This window comes from Thamnophis sirtalis, unplaced genomic scaffold (assembly GCF_051295495.1).
Source record: "Thamnophis sirtalis isolate CommonGarterSnake01/CBP01778 unplaced genomic scaffold, rThaSir2_p1.2 scaffold_4, whole genome shotgun sequence".
NCBI lineage: Eukaryota > Metazoa > Chordata > Lepidosauria > Squamata > Natricidae > Thamnophis > Thamnophis sirtalis.
Window position 1 is genome coordinate 134,985,827 of NW_028261384.1, and position 25,505 is coordinate 135,011,331.

Genomic DNA, 25,505 nt, shown 5'->3' on the forward strand with positions numbered 1-25,505 from the left:
TATCAGATTTGTTTCTTCAACCACATGTACTGTGTATTCCCTCCGGGGCCCGTTTCAAATATGGAGACCCCAAACCTCTCAAGTCTAGATGGCCGATTTAATTCAATCTCTGCCCCTGTTGTTATGAATCACATGGGGATTATTTCCTTTTCATTTCCCTCCAGAGAATTTCCCAACAACCTTTGAGTCCAAGAACTGGTTGAATTATCCAGGGATCCCTCCTGAGAGGGAGAATTATGATAAAAGTTTCATCTCTGCTCTTTGGCTGAATCCTCCCGGGGAGACTTTGGGCAGAGAAATATGGAGTTTTGGGACAGGCAGGGTCTGTGCTCATGAATGTACGTCTCTCTCCTTTCAGATGAAGCTGAGTGTTTCTCTGTGTTGAGAAAAAGCATCTGTATCATATTCCACCTTGTGAGAATCCTTTTAATCCTTTTAATTCTTCTTTAGAAACAGGAAGGATATTGTTTAATTCACCCCATGAATTATGGACCTCCTGCTTCTGCTTCTGATGCTGCTGATGTCCCATCCAGTCTCTGGGAAGCTGAGAACGAAATGCCCGCTGAGTTCGGAGCACCAGGATGGAAAACAACCACAGAGCTTTTACAGCCCAGGAGACCATCTCATTGGTATATTCATCAGTGGAAATGAAGTGTTGGATATAAAGTTGCTTTTCAACATAGCTCCTTCTGTTCAGTTTGTTTACCATAATTCGTAAGTCATTCAGGATGATGGAGTTGCACTCCCTCCATTCTAACACTCTCCTTCTTTTCTGATTTTTATTTTTCATTTATTCCTATATTGGGGGATATGTCTAATTTCCTGAATGATTTTGATTTCCATGGTTTTTCTCTTTTGTCTGATTTTGTGAAAGAGACTCAAAAAAGGGTCTAAAAAAGCTGAAAGGGCTACAGATTATCTTCCTCTCTCAGTTCAATCCTTAATTTATCACTTGAGTAATGAATTTTATTTAAAGTAGTAGTGGTTGAACCAGTTGTAGTTGCCGTAACTCAGCCCATTTCCATATTTGTGTAACTGATTTTTGGTTTTGGATCAAGGTTGGCTTAAGGCTCAGTAGGCTTCTGGAGGATTATATATTTTAAAAACAGTATTTGTTGTTGCTGTTGATTATAATAACACCTTTTTCACAATAGGAATATTAATGGTTTTGAATATGGTTTACAATTAATTTTCGCCATTCAAATGGTCAACAAGAATTCCCAGTTCCTGCACAATCTCACAATTGGCTACAACATCCATGCCACCCATTTGAGCACCTTCCGCATTTCAAATGCCTTGCTGGATATTCTCTCCACTGGAGAAGCCAATGTCCCCAACTACAGCTGTGGAAGGAAGGAGAACCTTCTGGCTCTTCTTGATGCAGCTCAGAGGGACCTCTCCATTCAGATGTCAACATTAGGAGGCACCTACAAAGTCCCACAGGTTTGTGTGTGTTCTTCTCCATCTGGTAAAGTGAGTGGTGGGTGCTTCTCCATGGAATTCAAGAGCTGCTTTTCTCCATATTAGCAGAAATGTCAATATTTTACCCCATTATGTTCATGTTAAGATTAATCATAAAAGGCCTGAAGTGCAAGTAATACATTCCCTGGAGAAGACATTCTACCAACTATTTTTTTAAAACAAAAGTTTTTTTTTTAATTTTTAGACAAACAAAGACAAACAAAACATGAAACATAAAACTATCATCAATTACATATACATATGGCATGTCGTTTGGTTACAAGCATTTGTGCATCACCGCTTTCAATTATATATAAAGTCACAGATTGTCCATCAAGTATACATAGGTACATTGTTATCATTGTAGATCATGTGTTCAGCTACAATTGTTATTCCTTCATTTTAAACAAATATTCTAGAGATTAGATTCATATATATATACCAACATTCCATTGCATCATTATTAGTCGATTTAGTAATAATATGTCTTTATGGTATCATCTATCTCATTCTATTTTTCTTACAATATGAAAGAATTTTCCAATATTTTATACTTGTGCATCACTACTTTCAGTTGTATATAAAATCACAGATTGTCCATCAAATATACATAAATACATTATTATCATTGTACATCATATGTTCAACTACAATTATTATTCCTTCATTTTAAACAAAATATTCTAAGTATCTGATTCATATATAGAGTATACCAATATTCCATTACATCATTATAAATCTATTTAATAATAATATGTCTTTATGGTATCACCTATCTCATTCTATTATTCTTACAATGTGAAAGACATTTTTATCTAACCACTGATAGAACAAATCCCATACCTTATAAAATTGTTCATCTTCTTGTTCTCTAATTTCGAATGTCAATTTACTCATTTCAGCACATTCCATTATTTCTCGAATAACTTCCTCCTGCGTTGGTATTTTCTCATTTTTCCAACTTTTTGCCATTACAATTCTAGCTGGAGTTAAAACATTTACAATCAAATATTTCAGATCTTTATTATATGTTTCTAGTATGATTCCCAATAAAAAAAATCTCTGGTTTAAAGTCTATGTGTTTTTGTATCGTTTTCTCCAACCACGTGTGGATTTTAGTCCAGTATCTTTTAGCTTCTATGCAAGTCCACCACATATGGTAATATGAACCTGGTGTCTGATGACATTTCCAACACTTTCCTGACTTGTTCTTGAACATTTTTGCTATTCTTGTTGGGGGTAGGTGCCACCTGTAAAACATCTTATACAAATTTTCCTTGTATGCTGTAGACATTCTCATTTTATAATTTTGAGACCACAATTTCTGCCATTTCTCTAGTTCAATCCCATGTCCAAACATTTTTTCCAAAGCTATCACAGTTTCTTTAACTTGTTCTTCCTTTAACTTAATCTCTAGTAAGTGTCCATATAATTTTTAATTACTTTTTCATCAGTACTTGTCAAAAGTTTGTCTAATTCAGTCATTTTATCATATAAACCTTCCGTTTTACAGTCTATGTCATATCTAGATTGTATTTGCACATATGAAAACCAATTCATTCCTATTCCTTCCTGTTTCAACTTTTGCATAGATTTAAATTCGCTCTCTGCATTCCATATTTTGCCATATCTAACTATTTGTTCCTTTTTGAATATTATTGGATATGAAAAAGCTTCAATAGTTGATAACCAGACTGGAATTTTTAAATAATATTGCCTTTTGATCTTCTCCCAATTCAGTAACAAAGCCTCCTGTAAATAGTGTCTTCTAAAATAACACTGTGTTTTAGTTCCCTTATACCATAAAAAAGTGTGCCATCCCAACAGTAAGTCGTGTCCTTCTACAGTCAATAATCTGGAATTCCTTAATGTTATCCACTCCTTAACCCACAACAAACTTGTTGCCTGATAATATAATTCCCAGTTAGGTAAGTCCAATCCTCCTCTTATTCTAGCATCTTGTAACAATTTTAATTTTATTCGTGCTTTCCCCCCCTGACAAATAAACTTCAGCACTATTTTATTTAATTCGTCAAAATAGTCTTTCCCTAATCTAATTGGAATTGTCTGGAACAAATATAAGATTATGAGTAAGATGTTCCCAGTTTTGATTGTAGATATTCTCCCTATCATTGATAGTTGTAGGTTTTCCCATTTCATCAAGTCAGTCGCAATCTGCTGTTTAAGTTTATGATAGTTATTCTTTTTCAGTGTGCTCCATCTTGCAGTTAAGTATATCCCCAAACATTTAACCATATTTGTGACTTGAATTTCCAAGGCTTCCGCCAATTCTTCCTTTTGTCTTGATGATATATTCTTTGTCAAAATCTTCATTTTATCTTTATTTATTTTCAAACCTGCTACTTTTCCATATTCCTCTATTCTTTCTATCAATTTGAGTGCCATTTCTAATGGGTCCTCAAGGATAAAAACCAGATCACCTGCAAATGCTTGTAGTTTATATTCTTCTTTTTTGATTTTCATTCCTTTTATTTTTTTTCTTCTCTGATCTTTCTATTTAAAACTTCTAACATTAAAACAAAAAGTAGAGGTGATAGTGGGCAACCTTGTCTCGTACCTTTCTTTATTTCAGTAGAATCTGTCAGTTCTCCATTTACCATTATCTTTGCTGTTTGTTTGTAGTATATGATTTGTATGGCCTGGGTAAATTTCTTAACAAAATTCATCTGTTCCAGTTGTAAAAACATAAATCACCAATTCACATTATCAAATGCTTTCTGTGTCTCTAAAAACATCCAAGCCATTTGTTTTTCGGGGTGCGCCTCATAATACTCCAAAGTGTCCAGGATTATTCTCATATTATCTTAATTTGTCTCTTTGGTAGAAACCCATTTTGTGGATAAAACTATTTAAGTATTTTTTGAGTCTTTCTGCTAATATTGAAGCAAATATCTTATAGTCTGAGTTTAACAAGGAGATGGGTCTATAGTTCTTAATTTGTGATAGATCAGCCTCCTCTTTTGGTAGAAATGCTTCCAACCATGATTTGGGCATCCTGCTCTCTAACATCACCTTGTTCATAACTTCTAATAGTGGAAGAGACAACGATTCCTGGAGTATCTTGTAAAATTCCGCTGGCAACCTGTCCGGGCCTGGCCCCTTTCCATTGTTTTATTTTTTAAGTGCTTCAGTTAATTCCATCATGGTTATTTTGTCTTCTAGAATTGTCTCAATTTCCTCAGGTATCTGGGGGAGGTTGGCTTCTCGTAAGTATTGTTTAACTCCTCCTTCTTCTATATTCTCTTGTTCATACAGCTTACAATAATAGCCTTGTATAATTTTCTTCTTCTCTGCATTTCCATAACAAATTTGCCATTGATCAACTCTTAATTGCAATATTTTCTTTGATTCTCTCTCTTTTTTTCAATTTATACACCAACCATCTACCTGGTTTGTTTGCATTTGCGAAGTAATTCTGTTTAGCGCCTCTAATTTTTTGTGCTAGTTCCTCCTTTTCCAGCAGGTCCATTTTGTGCTTATTTATGTCCATTTTTATTTTAATGTCCTTTTTTGGGGGGGAATTCTGTAACTCTTTTTCAAGAGCTTTATAGTCATTCTCTAAATCTTTAAAAATTTGTCTTTTCTTTATATTTCTCTTTCTTGTGTAGTCTATTATCAAGCCTCTGATATAGGCCTTCATTGTATCCCAAAGGTTCTTCATCGATGTATCTTCTTTTCTGTTTTCTTTGAAAAAGAAGGCCAGTTCTTTTTCCATTTTCTGTACAAAATCCTTCTCTTTTAATATAGTGTTATTTAATGTCCATCTAGATCTTTTCCTTTGTCCTTTCCATTTAATTGTAATTGGATTGTGATCTGCCCAGGTACATTACAAGTCAATTCCATTATGGCCCATATCATGTCGGTTCTGGAATATGATAAATGCCTATTTGAATAGAAAGTATATTGTTTTTTTGTGGGATTTCTTTCTCTCCAGACATCTTTTAGATTTATTTCATCTATCATTTTAAAAAAGAATTTTGGGAGTGGTTTTCTATTTAGCTTTGTTTCTTTTTGTGTTTTATAGTCCATATTCTGATCTACAATTCCATTAAAATCTCCCACCATACAATATCAGCATAGTCCAAATCAATTATTTTCCTGTGTAGTTTTCTATAGAATTCATCTTGTTTATCATTAGGAGCATTAATTGCAATTAAAAGTATTTTCTTAGTGTTGTCCATAATTTCCACCATCAGCTTTTTCCCATCTTCATCTGCATAAATTGGTTTCGCTGGAATTGTATCATTAATGTAAAAGATCACTCCTCTTTTCTTACAGTTTGCCAATGCGGTAAATTTTTCCCAAAATTTTGGCTGCACCAATAAGTGTTCATATTGTTTTTGAATATACATTTCTTGTAGACAGATTATGTCCAATTTTAGTTTTTCTGATTTATGCCCAAATAGTATGTAATATAGCCCAGGTTATTTATTTATCAGCACAAATACAACAAAGTGTAACAAAAAGGCAACAGTAAAAATATTGGGTTTCTGCCTGGATGGTCTCTTGTGATGAGCCGAAGGACAGAGAATGGAAGTAGTGATCTTCCTCCCATATTTGGGCATACCGGGGGTTGTAAAAGAAATCTAATAGATACCTTTCACCCTGGCTTCGCTGAGAACGGATAAGAGCCTGTGGCCTAATGGCTAAGAAGTCTGCCTAGTATGTAATATAGCCCAGGTTCAAATCCCAGTAAGGGTATGGCTAGCTGATGAGAGCTAAATAGCTTGAAATAGATCTATACTAGTCTCCCTTTATTTATTTATCAGCACAAATACAACAAAATGTAACAAAAAGGCAACAGTAAAACTATTGGGTTTCTGCCTGGATGGTCTCTTGTGACGAGCTAAAGGACAGAGAATGGAAGAAGTGATCTTCCTCCCATATTTGGGCATACCAGGGATTGTAAAAGAAATCTAATAGATACCTTTCACCCTGGCTTCGCTGATAACGGATAAGAGCCTGTGGCCTAATGGCTAAGAAGTCTGCCTAGTATGTAATATAGCCCAGGTTCAAATCCCAGTATACACACACACACACACACACACACACACACACACACACACACACATATAAATAATTTTTTATTTTACATTTTCATAACATATAATCACATGTATACTATTACATAGCCAACATCGTATTGTATTATTAAATGTTTGCATCAATTCATCTTACCATCAACTCTCAAAAACAATTATTGGCTCTTCTGCTCTCCATACATCATATTTGTACTTATCCATCACTTTCTTCTCCCTCTCTCCTCCCCCTCCCTACCTCGTTTCTTCCCTCTGTTGCCCTTTTCTTCTCTACTTCCCCTTTCTCTCTCCTTCTCCTCTCTCTCCTTTCCACTCCTCCTTTCTCCCCGCCTCTTCCCCCTCCCCACCTTCTCTCCTATCCCTCTCTTCTTCCCTTACCTCTCTCCTCTACTTCACACACTTCATCTCATTTACTTGATGTATTTCAGCTTCTGAGGGAACTCCATTTTATGTTGATGGTATTCATAATTCCTTTTCAATATACATAATTAAATGTAACATATATCTTCCTCCTTTTTTAAAAAAAGAGAGAACAAAAAAGTATAAATATAATCCTTATGCTTTTAAATACACACATACACCTGCCTAATTTTGGCTGAGATGTAGACCTGGTTAAAATTCCCAGCTATTCTCATCATTATATTTATATAATTATACATCCTTACATGCCCCCACTTTGTGATTCTGTCTTTAAATCTCAATAGTTTCCCATTGTAAGTATATTTCATGTTCCCTCTCCATTTTTCCATATCTTGGTTTAGATTACCCTTAATTGTCTTTAAATAACAATCCTTACTGTTCAATGTTCATTACAAGTCCATTAATCTACTATATAGAATAACAAGCGGTACACATCTCACTTTGTTCATCCTTAAAAGTTCTATATATATCCATGTTTCATATATTTTAACCCATGCTTAATTGTCCTTCTATTGTCATATTCAATCAATTAGCAACTGAGTTTAATTATCTTGTATAAAGTGAATCACAAACCTCTGCTTTACAATCTCCCCATATCAGTTTCATATTTGTCCATATTCCATATGTTTTAACCTTTATTTAATTATCTTTCCATTATCATATTCAATCAGCAACTCCATTTTATTGTCATATTTAGGAATAAACCCCTTATCTAGCTTTATATTTTCCCATATAACAATTTCTAGTTGTCTGATTTTTTCCTAGGAAGTCTTTTGTCCCACTTCTCTATTCCTGCCTTCTCCCTTTTCTTTGTTTTGACACATCCACCCTCTTCAATTGTCCCCAAGCCATCGTTAAAAAGATCTTTTATATTTCCCTTTGTTGGGGCGTAACCTCCTAATTCAATTATCTTTATGCCACTGTCAACCTCCAAAACATCTTTTGTCTGCTTTTTATTCCTTTTTGTTGGGACAGATCCCTCCTTTACAATTTTCCCTATACCACTGCCAAGCCCAATGGAGTTTTTTGTCTGCTTTTTATTTCCCACTGTTTCTACCTCTTCATTATTTCTCCCCCCCCTTCTTCCTTCCCTTCTTATTTAAATACCTGCTTCTCTGAATTCTGAATTCTATTTAGGCTTGATTTTAATGATTTATGCATTTTTTAAATATAATTTCATGTAGTTCTTCAAATTCCCACCTTTGTATAATATCCAGTCCCAAAGTTACAATTAGTTATACAGTTCTTATTTCAGAATTCTGATCCACCTTAAATTTATCTACTTCAGCTGCTGTGGGGAAGAATGACGGGAGCCATCTTGGTCTTTTGTTCTTCCTTAATGTCAAGTTCTAAAATTGCAGTTAGTTATACCAACCTTATTTCAAGGTTGTGGTCCACCTTAATTTTAGTTAATTCAACTACTGTAAAAACAGAAGAGAAGGTGAAGCCATCTTGATCATTTGCAGACAAAAAAAGACTTTGTATTTCCCAGTTCTTGATTTTGTTATTATTTTTTCCTTGGTACTTTCCACCTTGCATTAGTTATAATTGCTCAAAATATATTAATCGGAACAAACCTGCATACAGCCAAACTCAGGTATGTTTCTCTTCCATCCTGCTTTTCCAAGTTCTGATTTATGGCAGTTGGTTAATTAAAATTTCTGACACAGGCAAGATTAGACTATCAGTTATCAGTGAGGAGATAGTGCTTTTTTCTTGATCTTTCTCCCTTGTTGCATTCCAGCTCTCATTAATTGGAGTTGCTTAAAATATGTTAGTTAAAAGACACTCGGATGAAGCAAAACTTCATGCTCCTAGACTCCTTTAAAAACACAATCTTTTCAAGTCCAAAACCAAATTTAGAGTTTGTGTTTGAGTGGGGTTTTCACTTCTCTACTTTCTCCAAATTGTTTCAAACAAATGGCTCTCTTTTGAGCTACTGATTCAACCCTCCATTTTTCCCCTTCTTTCTTTTTGCAAAAATCCTGATCTGTCCATCAACATTATTTATGCTGTCAAGGTTCTTTGCCTTTTCCAAATTCTGATTTATAATTGTGGGTTAATAGATCTTACCAGGCTTTCATCTCACCTTTACATGCTCCTGTTCAGCTGCTTTGGCCTGGAGCCAGCTTTTTGTACAGCCATGTTGCCATGCTGCCTCCCCAGCTCCAATTCAGAGGGCAAATCTCTGACCTACAAGGGACCTGTTGCACTCCCTCTGGGTCTGATGAGACACTGCCCCTTCTTCACCCCCCCTCCCAGAGGGGGGTTCTGATCCAAAAAAGGATCTCGGAGACAGTTTGTCAGACAGGGTTCATTTGAGACTCTTCACAGCTCACATCCCCCATGTGGGTCCAACTGAAGAACTTCAGGTCAACTTCCATAGTTCAATGAAACTCTGAAGATGAGGCTATTGATTATTAGCTTTTATTTCTGCAGAAAGCAAAAGACTGGATGACCTTTTGGTCTCCCACCTTAACAGAGCAGGCAGAGAGAGAAAAACAGATTCACGCCAAAAAACTTTTCCAAACATCTTATAGTTCACACAGCTTGCACAGAACATCATTGCAATAGAAACATGATTTGATATCACACAAATTTCATGATTTTTCTCAGTGCTCTGAAAGCAATAGACTTTGGAAGGGAAAAAAATATTTTTTTTGGTGTATAACTCAAAGTTTTGCTGGGGAATGCTGAACACACATTTTAAATTACAAGCAAGGCTACTTGCCAGAATCCACATTTCACTTCTCACAAGAAGTTACTTTGCTAGGCTAAGCTTGGCAATTCACCTAGAAGTTTTATCTATGTAGTTGGCACATTAGGTTACAATGGAGCTTCTCTCAACAGCAATTTAACAAAAGCTGAATTAGGTTAAACTCTGTGTATGCTCTAACCCAGTGATGGCAAACCTATTAGAGACCGAATGCCCAAACTGCAACCCCAAACCCATTTATGTATCTCAGAGTGCCAGCACAGCAATTTAACCTGAATAATGAGGTTTTCGTTTAGAAAAAACAATTCATACATGATTAACATCTTTTCTCTAGTTTTTTTTTTACAATAACAGCACTTTCAATGATACAAAGACCTTTTTATTGAAAGGTAAACATTTGCATTTGGCATGCTTTTGATTAATATGACTTTTGCTGTTGCATGCACGCTGATAATTGTTCTAACCTTGACTCAGACTTTGTAAGTTTGAGAGAAACACATGCAGCTCTCAGGTCATCTGTTAGTCCAGGGGTGTCAAACTCAAGTTCAATGAGGGTCCCATTGTGGTTGATTTTGAGGGCCATGGTGGGCATGGCCAGCTCCCACTGCTGCTGTTCTCACTCCCCTTGATTGCCCATGGTGTGTTCAGGAGGGTAAAGTATGTGGGTCAGAGGGAGGTCCACTCCCTCTCCTTATGAGACCTAGCTTTATAACCAAAGCATCCTCAATGATAGGATGGGAAACCACCACGAGATGTGAGGAGGAGAGGACAAGGGGATGGTAAAAGGCAGCAGGGCTGCTGGTAATCAAGTGCTAAGGCAGGATTTACCTCACACCCTCACTCTCTCTCTCTCATTATAATCTCCTTCCTTCCCTTCTTTTTCCTTCCTTCTTCATTCTTCCTTCCCCTCTTTCCTTCTTTTTCTTTGTCTTTCCTGTCCCTTCTTGGATGCTCCAATGCAAAAGGGGAAACATGCCTTGTGATCAAATGCCACTTTTGCTAGTAGTTTGTGGAAAAGACTGAGAAAAAAAACAGGCTCAGTTTATTCCATGCTTGCATTTCATGGGGACAGACTACAGGACAGCAAAAGTGTCAAAATGATGGCTCTGGAACTTGATCAGAGCTCCTCTGTTTTTTTTTGTTTTTTTCAAGATTAATCTTTTATTACATTTTCATTTTCCTTTATACAATCACTTAAATACTGTGCAGTTAAAAAAAGAAGAAGCAATAAACAACTCATAACACTTCTATCCTACATACACCCTTCCTTCTACCCCTCCAACTTTCATTTCTCCCTTCCAACAATCCCCTCTTCTACTTCCCCTCCCCCTCAGCCATTCCTTTCTCCCCTTCCCACCATCTCACCCTCCTTACATTCCCTTCTCACTCCCTCTTAATTCCCCCCTCTTCTTTCCCTCTACACCTCGCTTCGGTGTATTTCTAGTATTCATTGGTCTATTTGTTTTGTACTAAAACAAAAGAAAAATAAAAGGAAAAGAAAGAAGAAAAGAAAAGAAAAAGAAAAAAAAGCAACAGTATCCAAGTGCATTCATTGTTCTGAAAATTGAGTCTATATTTCCACCCTCCCCCCCACCCCCTGAACCCCCCTCCCTGACCCCCTTCCAACTTCCCAGATCCCATTCCCGGCATCGTTCTTTATCAAGCAAAGTCTGGAGTATATTGAAACCAAATAGATTAGAAGTTACAAAATAAAAAAAAATAAAAAAAAGAACAAAAAAGAGAAGAATAATAAAAAGAAAAAAAGGGGGGGAACCCCCCACAAGAAAGAGAAGTCAATAAACTCTCTAACATTAAACTCAGCTTCTCATTATTTTTAAAATCTTAAACAATGTCTTTACCTGCTTCCGCATATAAATTTTATACCTCCCATCCTGCCTTTACCCGTGTCCGCATACATATTTTATCCTCATCCATTGCTCCTCTCATATTTACTCCACCCTCGTGTAGACTCTCCAGATAATCTTTCTTAACCTTGTATTCAAATAACAATTTATACAAAAATCAGCTTACATTCTGGATCAAGGTAATCTAATTGAACTTTCACTACCCTTCCATCTACCCCACGCCACCCAACTCCATTCATCCCAAACCACAATCCAAGAAAACTATGATCTCCGCTCTCCTCGCCCCAAAGAATAGATCCTGCGCAGTTTAAATTAAGATTCAAACAAGTCTTATATAAGTCCCATACAATATATGTCCAAATTCAGCACTGCTTCTTTCAGTCTCAATATCTCTTCATCGGTATACAGCTTTGTCATTTTATACCAGACAGGAGTCCTGAAATTTTATTCAGATTAAAAATTTAAGAAGTATTTTAAAGGCATAGCTGGATCTTTATTCTTTACTCTTCTGCCCTTCCGGAAGGGGAAAGCAACACCCTCCACCTTGTAGCCACGTGTCCCGCTGCTTATCTTCTCCTTCTCCTTGTCTTTCTCCAAGTCCGGGTGAATCAGGAAGTCCCACCTTCAGAGTTTTGTAGTAAAAATCTCGGGCTTCGCAAACAGAATTGAGACGATATTTTTGGTTCTCAAATGTGACTGTGATACCAGATGGCACTTCCCATTTATATTGTATCTGAGAATCTCTGAGTTTTTCATTTAAGAAAGTGTAGTCTCTCCTTGCTCTTAATATTTGAGATGGTATTTCTTTAAAAACAATCAAGTCCTGTCCATCGATTCGCAGCCTGTTATTGTAGAACTTCTGTATTATCGCATTTCTGGATTCTCTTGTGGTGAAATATATAATTATGTCCCTCGGAAGCTGTCGTTGTTTTGCTACACGAGTTCTGGCGATAAATTTTTTGAATCTGCCAATCAAAGTTAAATCCCGGACTTCCCACCGAATGTCTGAAAGCCTCAAAAAAGGTCTGTTTCAAATTCTCCTGTTCCTTTTCACACAATCCTCTGACTCTTATTGCAAACGCAGTCTTATTGTAATTTATCATAACGAGTTGTTTTTGAGCATTTTCAACTTCCTGTTGTAACGTTTGAATTTTAGATGTCAAATTACAATTAGCTTTTTCCAAAAGTTCCAATTTGTCCTCCATTTCAGAAACATAGTCTGTCATAACAGTCATAACTCCGATCATATCTTCCCTTGTTTGAGCAATCTTGGCATCCAGTTTATCATATAAGTCCGATAAAAGTTGTTTAATTTCCTGTCTGAACTCTTTAAGGGTTTCAAAAAGAAATTCTTGCGTTAAAAGATCTCCAGTAGAGGGTGTGGGAGGCAAGGGCAGCGATTTTGTAACAATTTCTTGAGATGTATTATTAAGGAAATGCTTAGACTGCTTCGATTTGGGAGCCATTATAAAAAACGCACAAACAAACAAGCAAACAAACAAAGTCTCTGCTCCCCTCGGTTTTAAATGGGATACTATTTATAGACTTTTAACAGTTAATAAGGAGAAGTCTTCAGGAGAATAGAGCTGATTGAGTGTGTCATATATCAAACGCAGAAGCTATAAAATCGCCATCTTGTAAAAGAAAGCCTTTTACAAAATTGAAGCTGGTATTTTGAATAGTAATAAGAAAAAAATTTACAACTTCAAGTTAATATTTGGTTTTGAAGCCATTTCAAAAATTATATGCCTGCAGTTAATAAAACTCTATTGCCTGAATATGCAGCTTTAAGTAAAGAGGCTGAGTTCCCCTTTTATTTTGAAGTTTAAGGCTTGGCAAAACTTTCAGTGAGTAAACATTGTAACAAGACCGTTCAGCAGATTCATCACCATTTAACTTCCAGATAAGCAAAGTTAATGAAGGAGTAAAATTCTTGTAGAAATGAAACTAATTAAAAAGCTTCTGCTGGCCTATTGTGAAACCAAAACATATGATAAGCATTCTCTTTTGTTTTGAATTCTTGTGAGAATTAACAAAAAGTGTTCATTATTACCGGAGAAACCAGCCTGCTCGGCACCATTTTAAAAGCCTCTAAGTAAATAATTTTTCGGAGGAGAAAAAGAAAAGAAGCTAAAATGTTGATAAACAATTATTGTCCACGGAAACGGATTCAGCTCGTGATAAGATTAAATCAAACAAAACTTTGAACTGAGTGGGGGAGACCTACTTTGTCCTGCACAAGGCAGTTTGAAATTCCCAGCACGGACAGCCGTTCTGCCTTGGGCTAGCCCCCCTTTCCCTGCAAGCACAAAAGCTGCAAAAATTGAAGAGCATTTGCCAGCAAAACAATTTCTTCTTTCCTTCTTGCCTGAAGGATAAGAAAACCTGATAAGACGTCAGATGGAAGATCCTCTAAACAGGTACGTAGCCAGGAATTCGGAGGCAGCTGATTTTTTTGCTGCCACCACCAGCAGGCTCCTCCCAGGAAGTCCAGAGCTCCTCTGTTTTTTATGTGCAACAGCTTTAGCATTTAAGAACAGAGCTAAGTTAGTTGCTTTACTATGAATACATGATGATCCTTAAAAGAGCTCTTCCGTAGGGACCCTGCCATGGTCTCATTCAGACTGAAAATATAGCAAAGGAAATTATTTTCCCCACTTGCTTTGTCCTGTTTTCCCCACTGGAAATAGCTGTTTGCAACCCACAAGGAAAGGATACTTTCCTAAGAGCTCACAATTCAAGAATACCAATGTGGCCATGAGGTTTCTCAGGGTGGGGAGGGCCATAGGGGTCCTAGTGATAGAACAGACTCTCAAGGCCTCCCCAACCCACTAAGATACCTCCTGCCTCTCCCTCCCTTCCTGCAACAGGGACCCACTGACTTTGCAAACCTCTGTCTCCTCTCTTGTTTCTCTACTTTTTTGCCTTTGAAGAAGGGAGATGAGAGTTGGCTGGGAAATGCTTTTTGTGCCCAGAATGAATGCTCCTGGGTGCTATAATATTGTGCAGATTCAGGCACACATCCTCTTTTGCAGAGTTGGGGGGCCAGAAACTTTCATTCTCTGGGTGAAAAGTGGTTGCCTACTGGTTTCCTGCTCCTCCCTTCCTCCCAACTACTTTCCACTTAACTACTTCTTTGGTACTTCAGCTAGGGCACCCAATCTGATGCCAATGGTGTGGGAAACACCTGAGCAGAGAGGCAGGGTGTGTGTGTACATTCCTCCCCATTCAAGTAGGGCCTCTCATTTGCCCCCCAGCACAGTCGGGGCATGCAGAGTGCTGCCACCTAAGCACTATGATTGCCCCCTCCCCAGCTAGCTAGCCAATCAACCCCACCTGACCTGCTCCCTGCCAGCTCCTGTAAAGTCTCACCATTCTCCTCCTCCTCTTCTTCATGTTGTTGTCCTTCTCACCCAAGCAGCAGTGGGCTCCACAGAACAGGCTCTCATTTCTGCCCTGGGGCAGCGAACTCCAGTGGGATGGAAGTGAGTGAGAATGGCCTGCCCCCCCCCAGTGCTTCCTCACTCAGTTGGAGGCTTCCTTCAGCCTTCAAACAGTTGCAGGTTTTTTTCTTTGCTTCCAGGTTGGTGCAGGAGGCTTTCCAGAGCCAAAACGGGGGGGGGGGACCCTGTGCCTTCTGTGCCCCATTTTGGCCCTGGAAAGCTTCCTGTACCAACCTGGAATCAGCAAAAAAATAAAAATCCAACCTGCAACTATTTGAAAGCTTAAGAAAGCCTCCAATTAAGCGAGGAAGCACTGGCGGCGGGGGGGAAGGTTGTCAGGCCATTCACACTTACTTCCAGTTTGCTGTGCAATGTGAGCACACACCCCCACACTGCCTACTCACTTGTCCTCGCCCTCGACATAGGCCCAAAAATCAGCTGGCTGGCAAGAGGTGCGCCTGAAATGTGGATGCTAGTGGAGCTGGGCTGAGATGGATGGTGTGCCGAGAGAGGGGGCTCTGCATGCCACAGATTCCCCATCAGGGCTCTAATCCTTTCAATTGCTTTTTCAGACCAATCATCTAAGCGCTTCAGAGGCTCTTAGTGATAAAAGTCGATTCCCCTTTTTCTACCAGATGTTGCCCAAAGAAGGGATCCAGTACCCAGCAATTGTCCAGCTGCTCCTCCATTTCAGATGGATCCTGATTGGCCTCTTTGCTTCAGGCATGGAGAAGGGAGCAAATTTCATGAGGACTTTCACTCCTGTGCTTGTCAGGAATGGAATTTGTGTGGTTATATCACGACTGTTCTCAACAACTGGACATACAGAAGCCCTTAGGGATTCCCTCTCTAAGTGGAGACAAGTCAACGTCTTTGTTCACTTCATAGAACATGATTCCATTTGGGAGAGAATTCTTCCTTTCCATTTAACACTTGTGCGTCTCCCAGGACCCATTGAAGGGAAAGTCTGGATCTTCACAAGTTTTGCAGCATATCAAATAGACAAGCGCAGACTTCTCAGATACATCCATAGTATTTGGAACTTTGGTTATCTGGGAAATGGAAGGCCAAAAGATTCTGCCTTTGAACGCTTTTTATTTGTGGAAGAAAAGTTTCACGATCATTATTTCCGCTGTTCTTTTTCTAAGCATGTCTTTTCTGTCAAAGGCCGCAGAAGATGCACCCAGAAAGCGCCACTGGAGAACCAACAGAAGTGGAACAGAAGAAGGATAACAAATCACTACCAACGTTATACTCTCATAAAGGCTCTGGCCCAGGCCATAAATGCCGCCTATTCCTCCAGATCGAGGAGAAGAAGGAAGGAGGGAGAAAAGACGTTGGGGTCTCCAAGACTGCAGCCATGGCAGGTATGAGGGTCCCAATATACATCCATTAATCTGAGATCCTTTGGAGGAGGAATCCAGAGGAGAAGGAGGGGAACCATCTCAATAGATCTGGCCAATTTAATTACTCACGGAATGAAGGTTCCAAAGAGTAGATACCATGGAATTTTTATATTTAGCACTGCTAATTTGAAAATGCTGTATCCTCTCCAGCGATGCTCCGTGTGAGGGATGGAGGCCGTCTCTGCTTCCGTCTTCTCCAAAGGCTGACAGAAAATGGAGTCTGGCTTCATACCATATAGTTAGGCTTATCTGCCCCCGGCCACCATGTGGGGCTAAAGCAACAACAGCACAACAGTTACATGTTGTGGCATGACAACCTTTATAAATTAGGAGGAGACCCTGAACCCATCTAGCCCAACCCCTCCTCTCTGCAGGAATCCCAGTTCAAGCTTCTCTGACTGATGGCTACTCAGCCTTTGATAATCCATGAAGAGGAGTCTGAACATCTCTGCTTTACTGGCTCAGCTCTAAAACAGCTCATCCTTTTATGACATTTTTTTTCTCTCATTCAGCTAAAATCTCCTCTCTTGTAACTGAATTATTATTTTTTTCATGTCTGACACTCTGGAATAATAGTGAGCAGATCTTACACTCATGGGTGTAACATGAGTCAGTTATTGGAAGAAGATTGTATTTAGTGGTGGGATTCAATTTTTTTTACTACCGGTTCTGTGGGAGTGGTTTAGTGGTCTTGTGACTGGGTGGGTGTGGCTTGGTGTGTGTGTGTGTGTGTGTGTGTGTGTGTGTGTGTGTGTGTGTGACTGGGTGGGCATGGCTTGATGGTCTTGTGACTGGGTGGACATAGCTGGTTGGTCATGTGACTGAGTGGGCGTGGCTTGGTGGGCATGTGATTGGATGGATGTGGCCAACTTGACATCACTCACATCAAGGGGCACCTTGCCTGACCTCTCCTTGCCTCAAGGAGATACAATTTCTAATGTCTATTTATTTACTATTACTGGACATCCAAAATGCACAATTTAATCCTATGTATTTATACCATATGTGTACATACATATTACATAGTATAGTGTGTGTATAGGCACACAAAAAGATACAGTATCTACTATACTGTATGTATATGTACACACACAAACACACACACACAAAGCTCTTCTAAAACTATGCACATTCAACCTCACTTACTGCATTTGAAAAAACACACCCAGAGTCCACTTTCTGCCACACATTTTACTATAACTACTGCACATTAGAACATTACACAGGCCTTCAGATGCTCTTTCCTAGTTTGCACATGACTGTTAGAGCCAGGAGAGGTCATGGATTGAGTAAAATGTGGCAAAACTCATTTAACAACGCTCTTGCTTAGCAACCAAAATGTTGGGCTCAATTGTCTTAAGTCAAGGACTATCTCTGCCTGCATGGCAGCCTTGCTCTAGTAAACTCCTTCTCTTTTCTGGCAATTTTCCTCTCTGTTAGAGATATCAAAATAATCCAGAAGATATAAGGTCTCTTGCTGGAGCAGGGGGTTGGACTAGAGGGCCTCTGTGAAATGGGAAAGAAGGAAAGGAAAGGATAAAGAAGGAAAGGAAAAAGGAAAGGAAATTAGAAAGAAGGAAGGTAAAGGAAAAGAGAAAGGGAAGGAAAAAGAGAAGGAAAGGAAAGAGGGGAAAAGGTGAAGAGTAGCCACAACCCATTACTGTTCTGCTGTTGGAGCAGGCCAAGAGTAGGAGGCCACGGCAAAAGCTTCCAGGTTTCATATGAAAGATTAAAAAGAATAAAAATTATTTGAGTATCATTTTGAATGCACTTTTTATCTACTTAGTTATCATACCATCCACCCCTCAGGTTTCTAATCCCATCATGCAATTGTTTGAGCATCCTTTACTGAAATCAGGTTCTATCACCAGAGTCCCCATAGTCTATTTAAGAAGTGTGATCATATGTGAGAATGACTTTTGGGATGTGGGGAAGAGAGGCTGCCTAGGGAAGGATCAGAGAAGAGGGGAGAAACCTGCAGCTGCATAATGGGAGAGAAAGAAACTCAGAAAGGATTCTCGCTAACTTTTCAGGCTGAGAAAAGAACTGGTGGGGGATTTGTTCTTTCAGATTTTCAAAATTTTGTTAATGTCACATTACAATCAAGTAGAATTAGCACATCTGGATGTGTTTTCCATCAGGATGATCAAGGAGAAGATTAGCCTGACAACTTTCTTCTGGACAAATCCATCCTTTCTGGGGATCAACCTGTTGTTTTAGCAATAGCAATAGCAGTTAGACTTATATACAGCTTCATAGGGCTTTCAGCCCTCTCTAAGCGGTTTACAGAGTCAGCATATTGCCCCCACAGTCTGGGTCCTCATTTCACCCCCCTCGGAAGGATGGAAAGCTGAGTCAACTTTGAGCTGGTGAGATTTGAACCGCCGAACTGCAGCTAACAGTCAGCTGAAGTGGCCTGCAGTACTGCACTCTAACCACTGCGCCACCTCGGCTCTCTTCAAAGAGTTTATGAATAATATTTTTTTCTTTCATTTTATTTTTCATCTGCTCTAGAATGTTCCCTATAATTGACCAATTGTGTCGATTATATTTTTTCTATATTTTGCCACTATATGATTGACCTATTTTTCTCAAACTTCTTCATTCACTTATGAAGATAATGGCAGTGTTTGTATCCTGTTTAACCATATTTGGATATTGGACAATTGTAAAAGAAAGATTCAATGTGGGAACAAAGTTTTCTGCTTTTCAAATTTCTGGATGTTCCCATTCTAGTTTCATACCTTTCTGAGGAAGAACGAGTTTCTCAATATTTCCCCAATGAAACTCTACTTGGACCAAAATGGAGAGATAATAGCAGATGTAGACATTAACGGCTTATTGCTTGTCAAGGAGGATGTCATGGGAGGGATTCTGGCGTATTTTGTAAGACAGAGACTTTCTATCAAGCAAGATACTCTTTCACAGCTAAAGTTGCTCAATAAGGTGGGATAAATTTTGGTGTCTTTTCTCTGTTTTAAAGAGCCTGAGGTCCCATTTCAAGTGGGCAAAGCCTACAGTCTCTGGGGTGGTTGGCCTTCTATGCCAGTTGGTGTCATCTAATAGAAGTTCTTCAACAGACGGGACCTAAGTGGAGGGGCTTTGCCATGTTTTATGGAAATCTTTCAAGATCTTACTGGACAGAGGTTTCTTTCTTCATCACAGTTTTATTCTATATTTAAAAATCTAATGGAATAGCAATAGCAATAGCAATAGCAGTTAGACTTATATGGCCTTCCACAAAGCTATTAAAACCTGGCTTTTCCAGCAGGCCTGGAGCTGTTGACCTCTTGATTGAGGTCCAGCCCCCCTCTGATTGGGTGTATGTTGTGCTTCTTTTTAACTTTGTTGTGTCCTATTGTTTTTAAATTCTTTTCTAATTTTTTCATTTCTGTAAGCCGCCCGGAGTCCTTCGGGAGTGGGCGGCCTAGAAATTCAATAAATGAAATGAAATGAAATATACCGCTTCATAGGGCTTTCAGCCTTCTTTAAGCGGTTTACAGAATCAGCATATCACCCCCAACAATCCAGGTACTCATTTTACCCACCTCGGAAGGATGGAAGGCTGAGTCAACCCAGAGCCGGTGAGATTTGAACAGCCGAACTGCAGAACTGCAGTCAGCTGAAGTAGGCCGCAGTGCTGCATTTAACCACTGCGCCACCTCGGCTCATCTTAATAAAAGTTTCCTAAATATTTTACAGTAAATTTTATTAGCTTTAATATGAATATATCATTATACTTAAATCTTTTTTAAATCCAATCCTTCTAGACTTTATTAAGTAGAAAAGTACTTTATTGTAATGTTAAATTCCAAAAGCAAAAGGGAGGAACTAATTGAAGAATCTTCCAGTTGTTATACATCCTGCATCTGTTTAGAAGTAGTCAGAGATTTCATATTTACCACTGTGAAGACCAGAGGCTAGTTGTCTCCATCCATTTCTCCCTCCATTTTCCATGGACGGAGAATCCTAACATCTTTTCTTTGGCATTCTTCATTTTTCTGCTCAGTCCCTGCCTCAGTCTAAATGTGTGGAAAGTTGTCATCCTGGATTTGTCAAGAGGGCTCGAGAAGGAGAGCCAGTTTGCTGCTATGACTGTGTTCCTTGTCCGGAGGGGACCTTCTCCACTCAGGAAGGTGGGTCACACTGAGGAAAATGGGAGGCTTTGTGAAACTGGATCCATCCAGAACATTTTCATGAAAGTGCAAGTTAAAAAAAAAGATTGAAGCTCAATTGCTTCCTTGTTTATACAAAATTTACAACTGGATTCATCCAGAGCCTTTTAATTAAAGAGCAAGTTTTTTTTTTTTAAAAAAAAAATGAAGCTCTCTATTCAAAATGAAACATTTCTTAGAATATCCCCCAATTTCATAGCGATTACATGACTAGATTTTAGAAAATGCTAAGCAATGTACTTTGAAACTATTCCTGATATTCTTCATAATATCTTCATAAACAATTTAGATGAGAAAACAGAAGGAGAAACCATCAAATTTGCAGATGACACTAAACCGGCAGGCATAGCCAATGCTTCAGAAGATAGGTTTAAGATCTAGATGGATCCTGATAGATTTTTTTGCCCAATCTAACAAAATAAAATTCAATGCAGAGAAAGTAAGATTTTACCCCGAGGCAAGAAAAACCAAATGTACAAGTACAGATTAGCTGAAATCGGGCTCAATAGCAGTAACTGTGAAAGGGATCACTTAAATTGTGTGGCAGCAGCAAAAAAAGCAAATGCAGTTCTAGATTGCATTAGCAAGGACAGAATCAAAATCGCGTGCAGTATTAGTAACTGCTCCATAAAGCCTTAGTAAGACCACACTTTATATATTGCATCCAGTTTTGCTCACCATGTTATAAAAATGATGTAGAGACTCTGAAAAGAGTGCAGAGAAGAGCAACAAAGATCATTAGGGGGCTGGAGGCTAAAACATATAAAGAACAGTTGCAGGAACTGGGTGTGGATAGTATAGTGAAAAGAAGGAGTATGACATGATAGTAGTGTTGTAATATTTGAGGGGCTGCCATAAGGAGAGGTGGTTAATGTCTTCTAAGTATTCAAGGGCAAGACAAGAAGTAACTGGTGGAAGCTCATCAAAGAGAGATCCAACCTAGAAATGAAATTTCCTGACAGTGAGGACAAATAACCAGTGGAATAGAAGTTGCCTTCAGAAGTTGTGGGGGCTCCATCACTGGAGGCTTTTAAGAAGAGACTGGACAGTCATTCATCTGGAATAATACAGGGTCTCCTGCTTGGCGTAGTGGTTAAATGCAGCACTGCAGGCTACTGCTAGATCAGCAGGTCAGCGGTTCAAATCTCACCGGCTCAGGGTTGACTCAGCCTTCCATCCTTCCGAGGTGGGTAAAATGAGGACCCAGATTGTTGGGGGCAATATGCTGACTCTCTGTAAACCGCTTAGAGAGGCCTGAAAGGCCTATGAAGCGGTATATAAGTCTACTGCTATTGCTATTGAATAGGCTTGGACTAGGAGACTTTCAAGGTTCTAGCTGTGTTATTCTGTTATATCAGCTGTTGTTCCAAGAATCTTCAGTGGTACTTCAGTACTCATCATCAATTGGACCCAGGAGGTGTGATTAGTACCGAACAATTTCTTTCTCATAAGAAATAATGTAAATAAATTTAATGCATTCCCAAACCAAAGACAATACATTTTTAAGGCAATATGTTAAATGATAGAGTTGTATATTATTACTTTACATGGGAAACAAACAAAAAAAATACTTAGTTTATATTTAAAAACAACTTTACCTGTACTGATTAGAGAGAAAAAATGTACACAATGACCACAGAAGCTAAGAAAAGACTGCAAGGAGTTATGCACCGGAGAAGAGCTACCGCCTGACTAATGCATCATTTTTGTTTTGACTGGAAAGGTTAGTGAATCATAAGACAACCGACATGGACAAGTTAAACAGAATAACAGAGCTGGAAGGGACATTGAAGGTCTTCTTGTCCAACCCCCTTCTCAGGCAGAAAACCCAATGACATTTCAGACAAATGGTTGTCCAGTCTCTTTTTAAAAACTCCCAGTTGTAGCCTGCTTGTTCAGTAATGACAAGCACTGGGACAAATTTTTCTCATCAGGGGGTGTTGAGTACCAAATTTGATGACTTTCAAATCAGTAGACTACCAAGGTACAATTGTATTATGTGAAATATGAAAAGACAGAAAGTTTATTAATTTTTTTTGGTTTTCTCAGATACAGAAAAATGCACCAAGTGTCCGGATGATAAATATCCAAATGAGGACAGAGTCCAATGTATCCCCAAAGTTATAACCTTCCTGTCTTTTGAAGAATATCTGGGCATCATACTGGTCTCTTTTGCCTTACTCTTCTTCCTAATCACAGGACTTGTCTTAATCATCTTCATTAAATACCGAGAAACTCCCCTTGTCAAAGCCAACAACCGGGACCTCTCCTACATCCTCCTGGTCTCCCTCCTGCTTTGCTTCCTGTCTTCTCTTCTCTTCATTGGTCAGCCAAGAAAAGCCACCTGCCTTCTCTGACAAACGGTCTTCAGCATCATCTTCTCAGTTGCCATTTCTTCTCTCTTGGCCAAAACCACCACGGTGGTGCTGGCTTTCCTGGCCACAAAACCAGGAAACCGAGTGAAGAGATGGTTGGGGAAGAGCTTGGCCAACTCCATCATCGTTTCTTCTTCTGCTGTCCAAATTATCATCTGCTCCATCTGGCTGGGAGTTTCTCCCCCATTCCCTGACTCTGACCTCTACTCCCAGCCAGGAGAGATCATCCTGCAATGCAACGAAGGGGCTGTTGTCATGTTCTACGTCACTCTCAGCTACATGGGCTTCCTGGCTGCCATCTGCTTCACTGTGGCTTTCCTGGCCAGGAATCTGCCTGGGGCCTTCAATGAAGCCAAGCTGATCACCTTCAGCATGCTGGTCTTCTGCAGTGTCTGGGTGACTTTTGTGCCCACCTACCTGAGCACCAAAGGGAAATACATGGTGGCTGTGCAGGTCTTCTCCATCCTGGCCTCCAGTGCTGGTCTGCTGGTCTGCATCTTCATTCCCAAGTGCTACATTATCCTTCTGAGGTCAGATCTGAACATAAAGGAGCAGCTTACAGCCAGAACAAATGTAAAAACATGAGATATACGACTATTATGATATTGGAAGAATTGTTAAGATTTTTTTTTATTTCAAAGAAAATATTAATTCTTTCTACTTAGATAGAATCCAAGAAGAATATATCTATATTTATTTAATCCCCTTCCCTTTCAGCTCAATAAATCTTAATAAAGAGGACTTTGTGAAGGTAATTAAGAAGAATTTGATGTTCAGCAATAGCCAATGAACCTGACGCCTTATAAAAATAATTTGAGCAGGTTTTCCTACTGACAAGAGCTGAAAAGTGTCTCTGTGTGAGAGAAAGCTCAGAGTAGGAAAAATGGCAAGATGGAAGCTGTGGAAAAGAAGCACCAGTCATGCTGTGAGATAATCTCTGTGGGAACCCATGAAATCCCCAAATGGTTTGAAATGAAGGATTTCACCTGCTCTCTGCTGGGGAGGGAAATCTGCACAACTATTCAATGGTTCCTCCTTTTCCTCTAGAGAAAGTGTGGCTCACAACAGCTGTCTGGGATTTCTCTTTGGGGTCATTGTGTAGCTAAGTATTTTTTCTTATTTCCTTATTCAAGAAATAAAAGATCAATATCTGACTATGTCCAGACCCTTTAATTGTCCACTCTACAATTTCTATCTAAAACATTTTCTCTGCTCCTCTTCCAAGCTTGTCTTGTCTGTGAAGGGCTGGAGAAGATGCCCAGAGAAAGGGGACCTTGAGACTCTCCCCAGGAGGAGGTTGGAGGGATCCTGTCTAAAGGCAGCCGCATCATTGACCAGGTCACAAACCTTCAATGTTGCATAATATTCATCCAGGTCTAAGAAGGGGGAGAATAAGACGGGGGGGGGGCTTCTAGGTTTCTATGAAGAGGCACCCATGGAAGCTCTTCTGCTCTCTAACCACAGAAATTGCTGATGAATTGGGAATCATTTTTTTATGTTTTTGAATGGCTATTAATTGTGAATGGAATCCCTTTGCAAATTCCATTTTAAGTAGACAAAAAAAGCTGTGATGGATCAGACCGAGGTCAGTCTAAGATTCACAATGAGCACACAAATACCTCTGGTTCTCCCACAAGCAGAAGGAAGAGACTTTGCCCAACACGCAAGGGGTGTTTCCCCAGAACTGATCTTTTCTCCATCACATCAGACAGTGTTGGACACTCAGCCATCCCTCCATCTGGGAATCCCCAATTCTGGTATCAGAACATCTGGGGTATCAGAATTGGGGATTCCCAGATGGAGGGATGGCTGAGTGTCCAACACTGTCTGATGTGATGGAAGAAAGTTCAATTGTGGGGAAACACCCCTTGCGTGTTGGGTAAAGCAATAAGTCATCAATATGAGAACATACATATGAGAAAATGTTTCCAAGTTTCACCCCCCCCCCCAGTTATAAAGTCCTAAGGCAGGACCAGAACTCGAGAGTCTCCAGGCAATTAGCCCAAACCCCCCCAGGAGGTTTTCATGCCTAAGGGAGGATTAGAACTCAGAGCCAGCTAGTTTTCACACCTAAAATAGGACCAGAATTCAAAGTCCCCTGATGGTTGGCTCCAAATCCCCCATTTGATTTTTGTTGGAAGGTGGGATTAAAACTCCAGTGATTGGCACAAAGTCTATCTTTACTTTTTACTTTTTTTACTTTGCTTGTTATTTATAGGCTGCCCTTTTCCCTGAGGGGACTCAGGGCGGCTAACAACTTGTATGGGAGGGGGAAGACATACAATAACATAAAAACACAATGTATAATTAAAATCAAGCAACATTCATACAACATTCGGGTGGGGGCGGATTATGGTCTTTACCCCCAGGCCTGGTGGGATAGCCAGATCTTGAGGGCTGTGCGGAAGGTCTGAAGGGTGGTGAGGGTACGAATCTCCATGGGGAGATCGTTCCAGAGGGTCGGAGCTGCTACTGAAAAGGCTCTCCTCCGCGTAGTTGCCAGCCGGCACTGGCTGGCAGATGGCACTCGGAGGAGGTCTAATCTGTGAGATCTTATGGGTCGAGAGGAGGTGATTGGCAGGAG

The 25,505-nt window shown here is 39.4% G+C and overlaps 1 pseudogene; it reads left to right on the forward strand.

The window, feature by feature from the left end:
• Positions 1-487: 487 nt before the first annotated feature.
• On the forward strand, positions 488-23,506 carry LOC148046750 (vomeronasal type-2 receptor 26-like; annotated as a pseudogene).
• Positions 23,507-25,505: the final 1,999 nt, after the last annotated feature.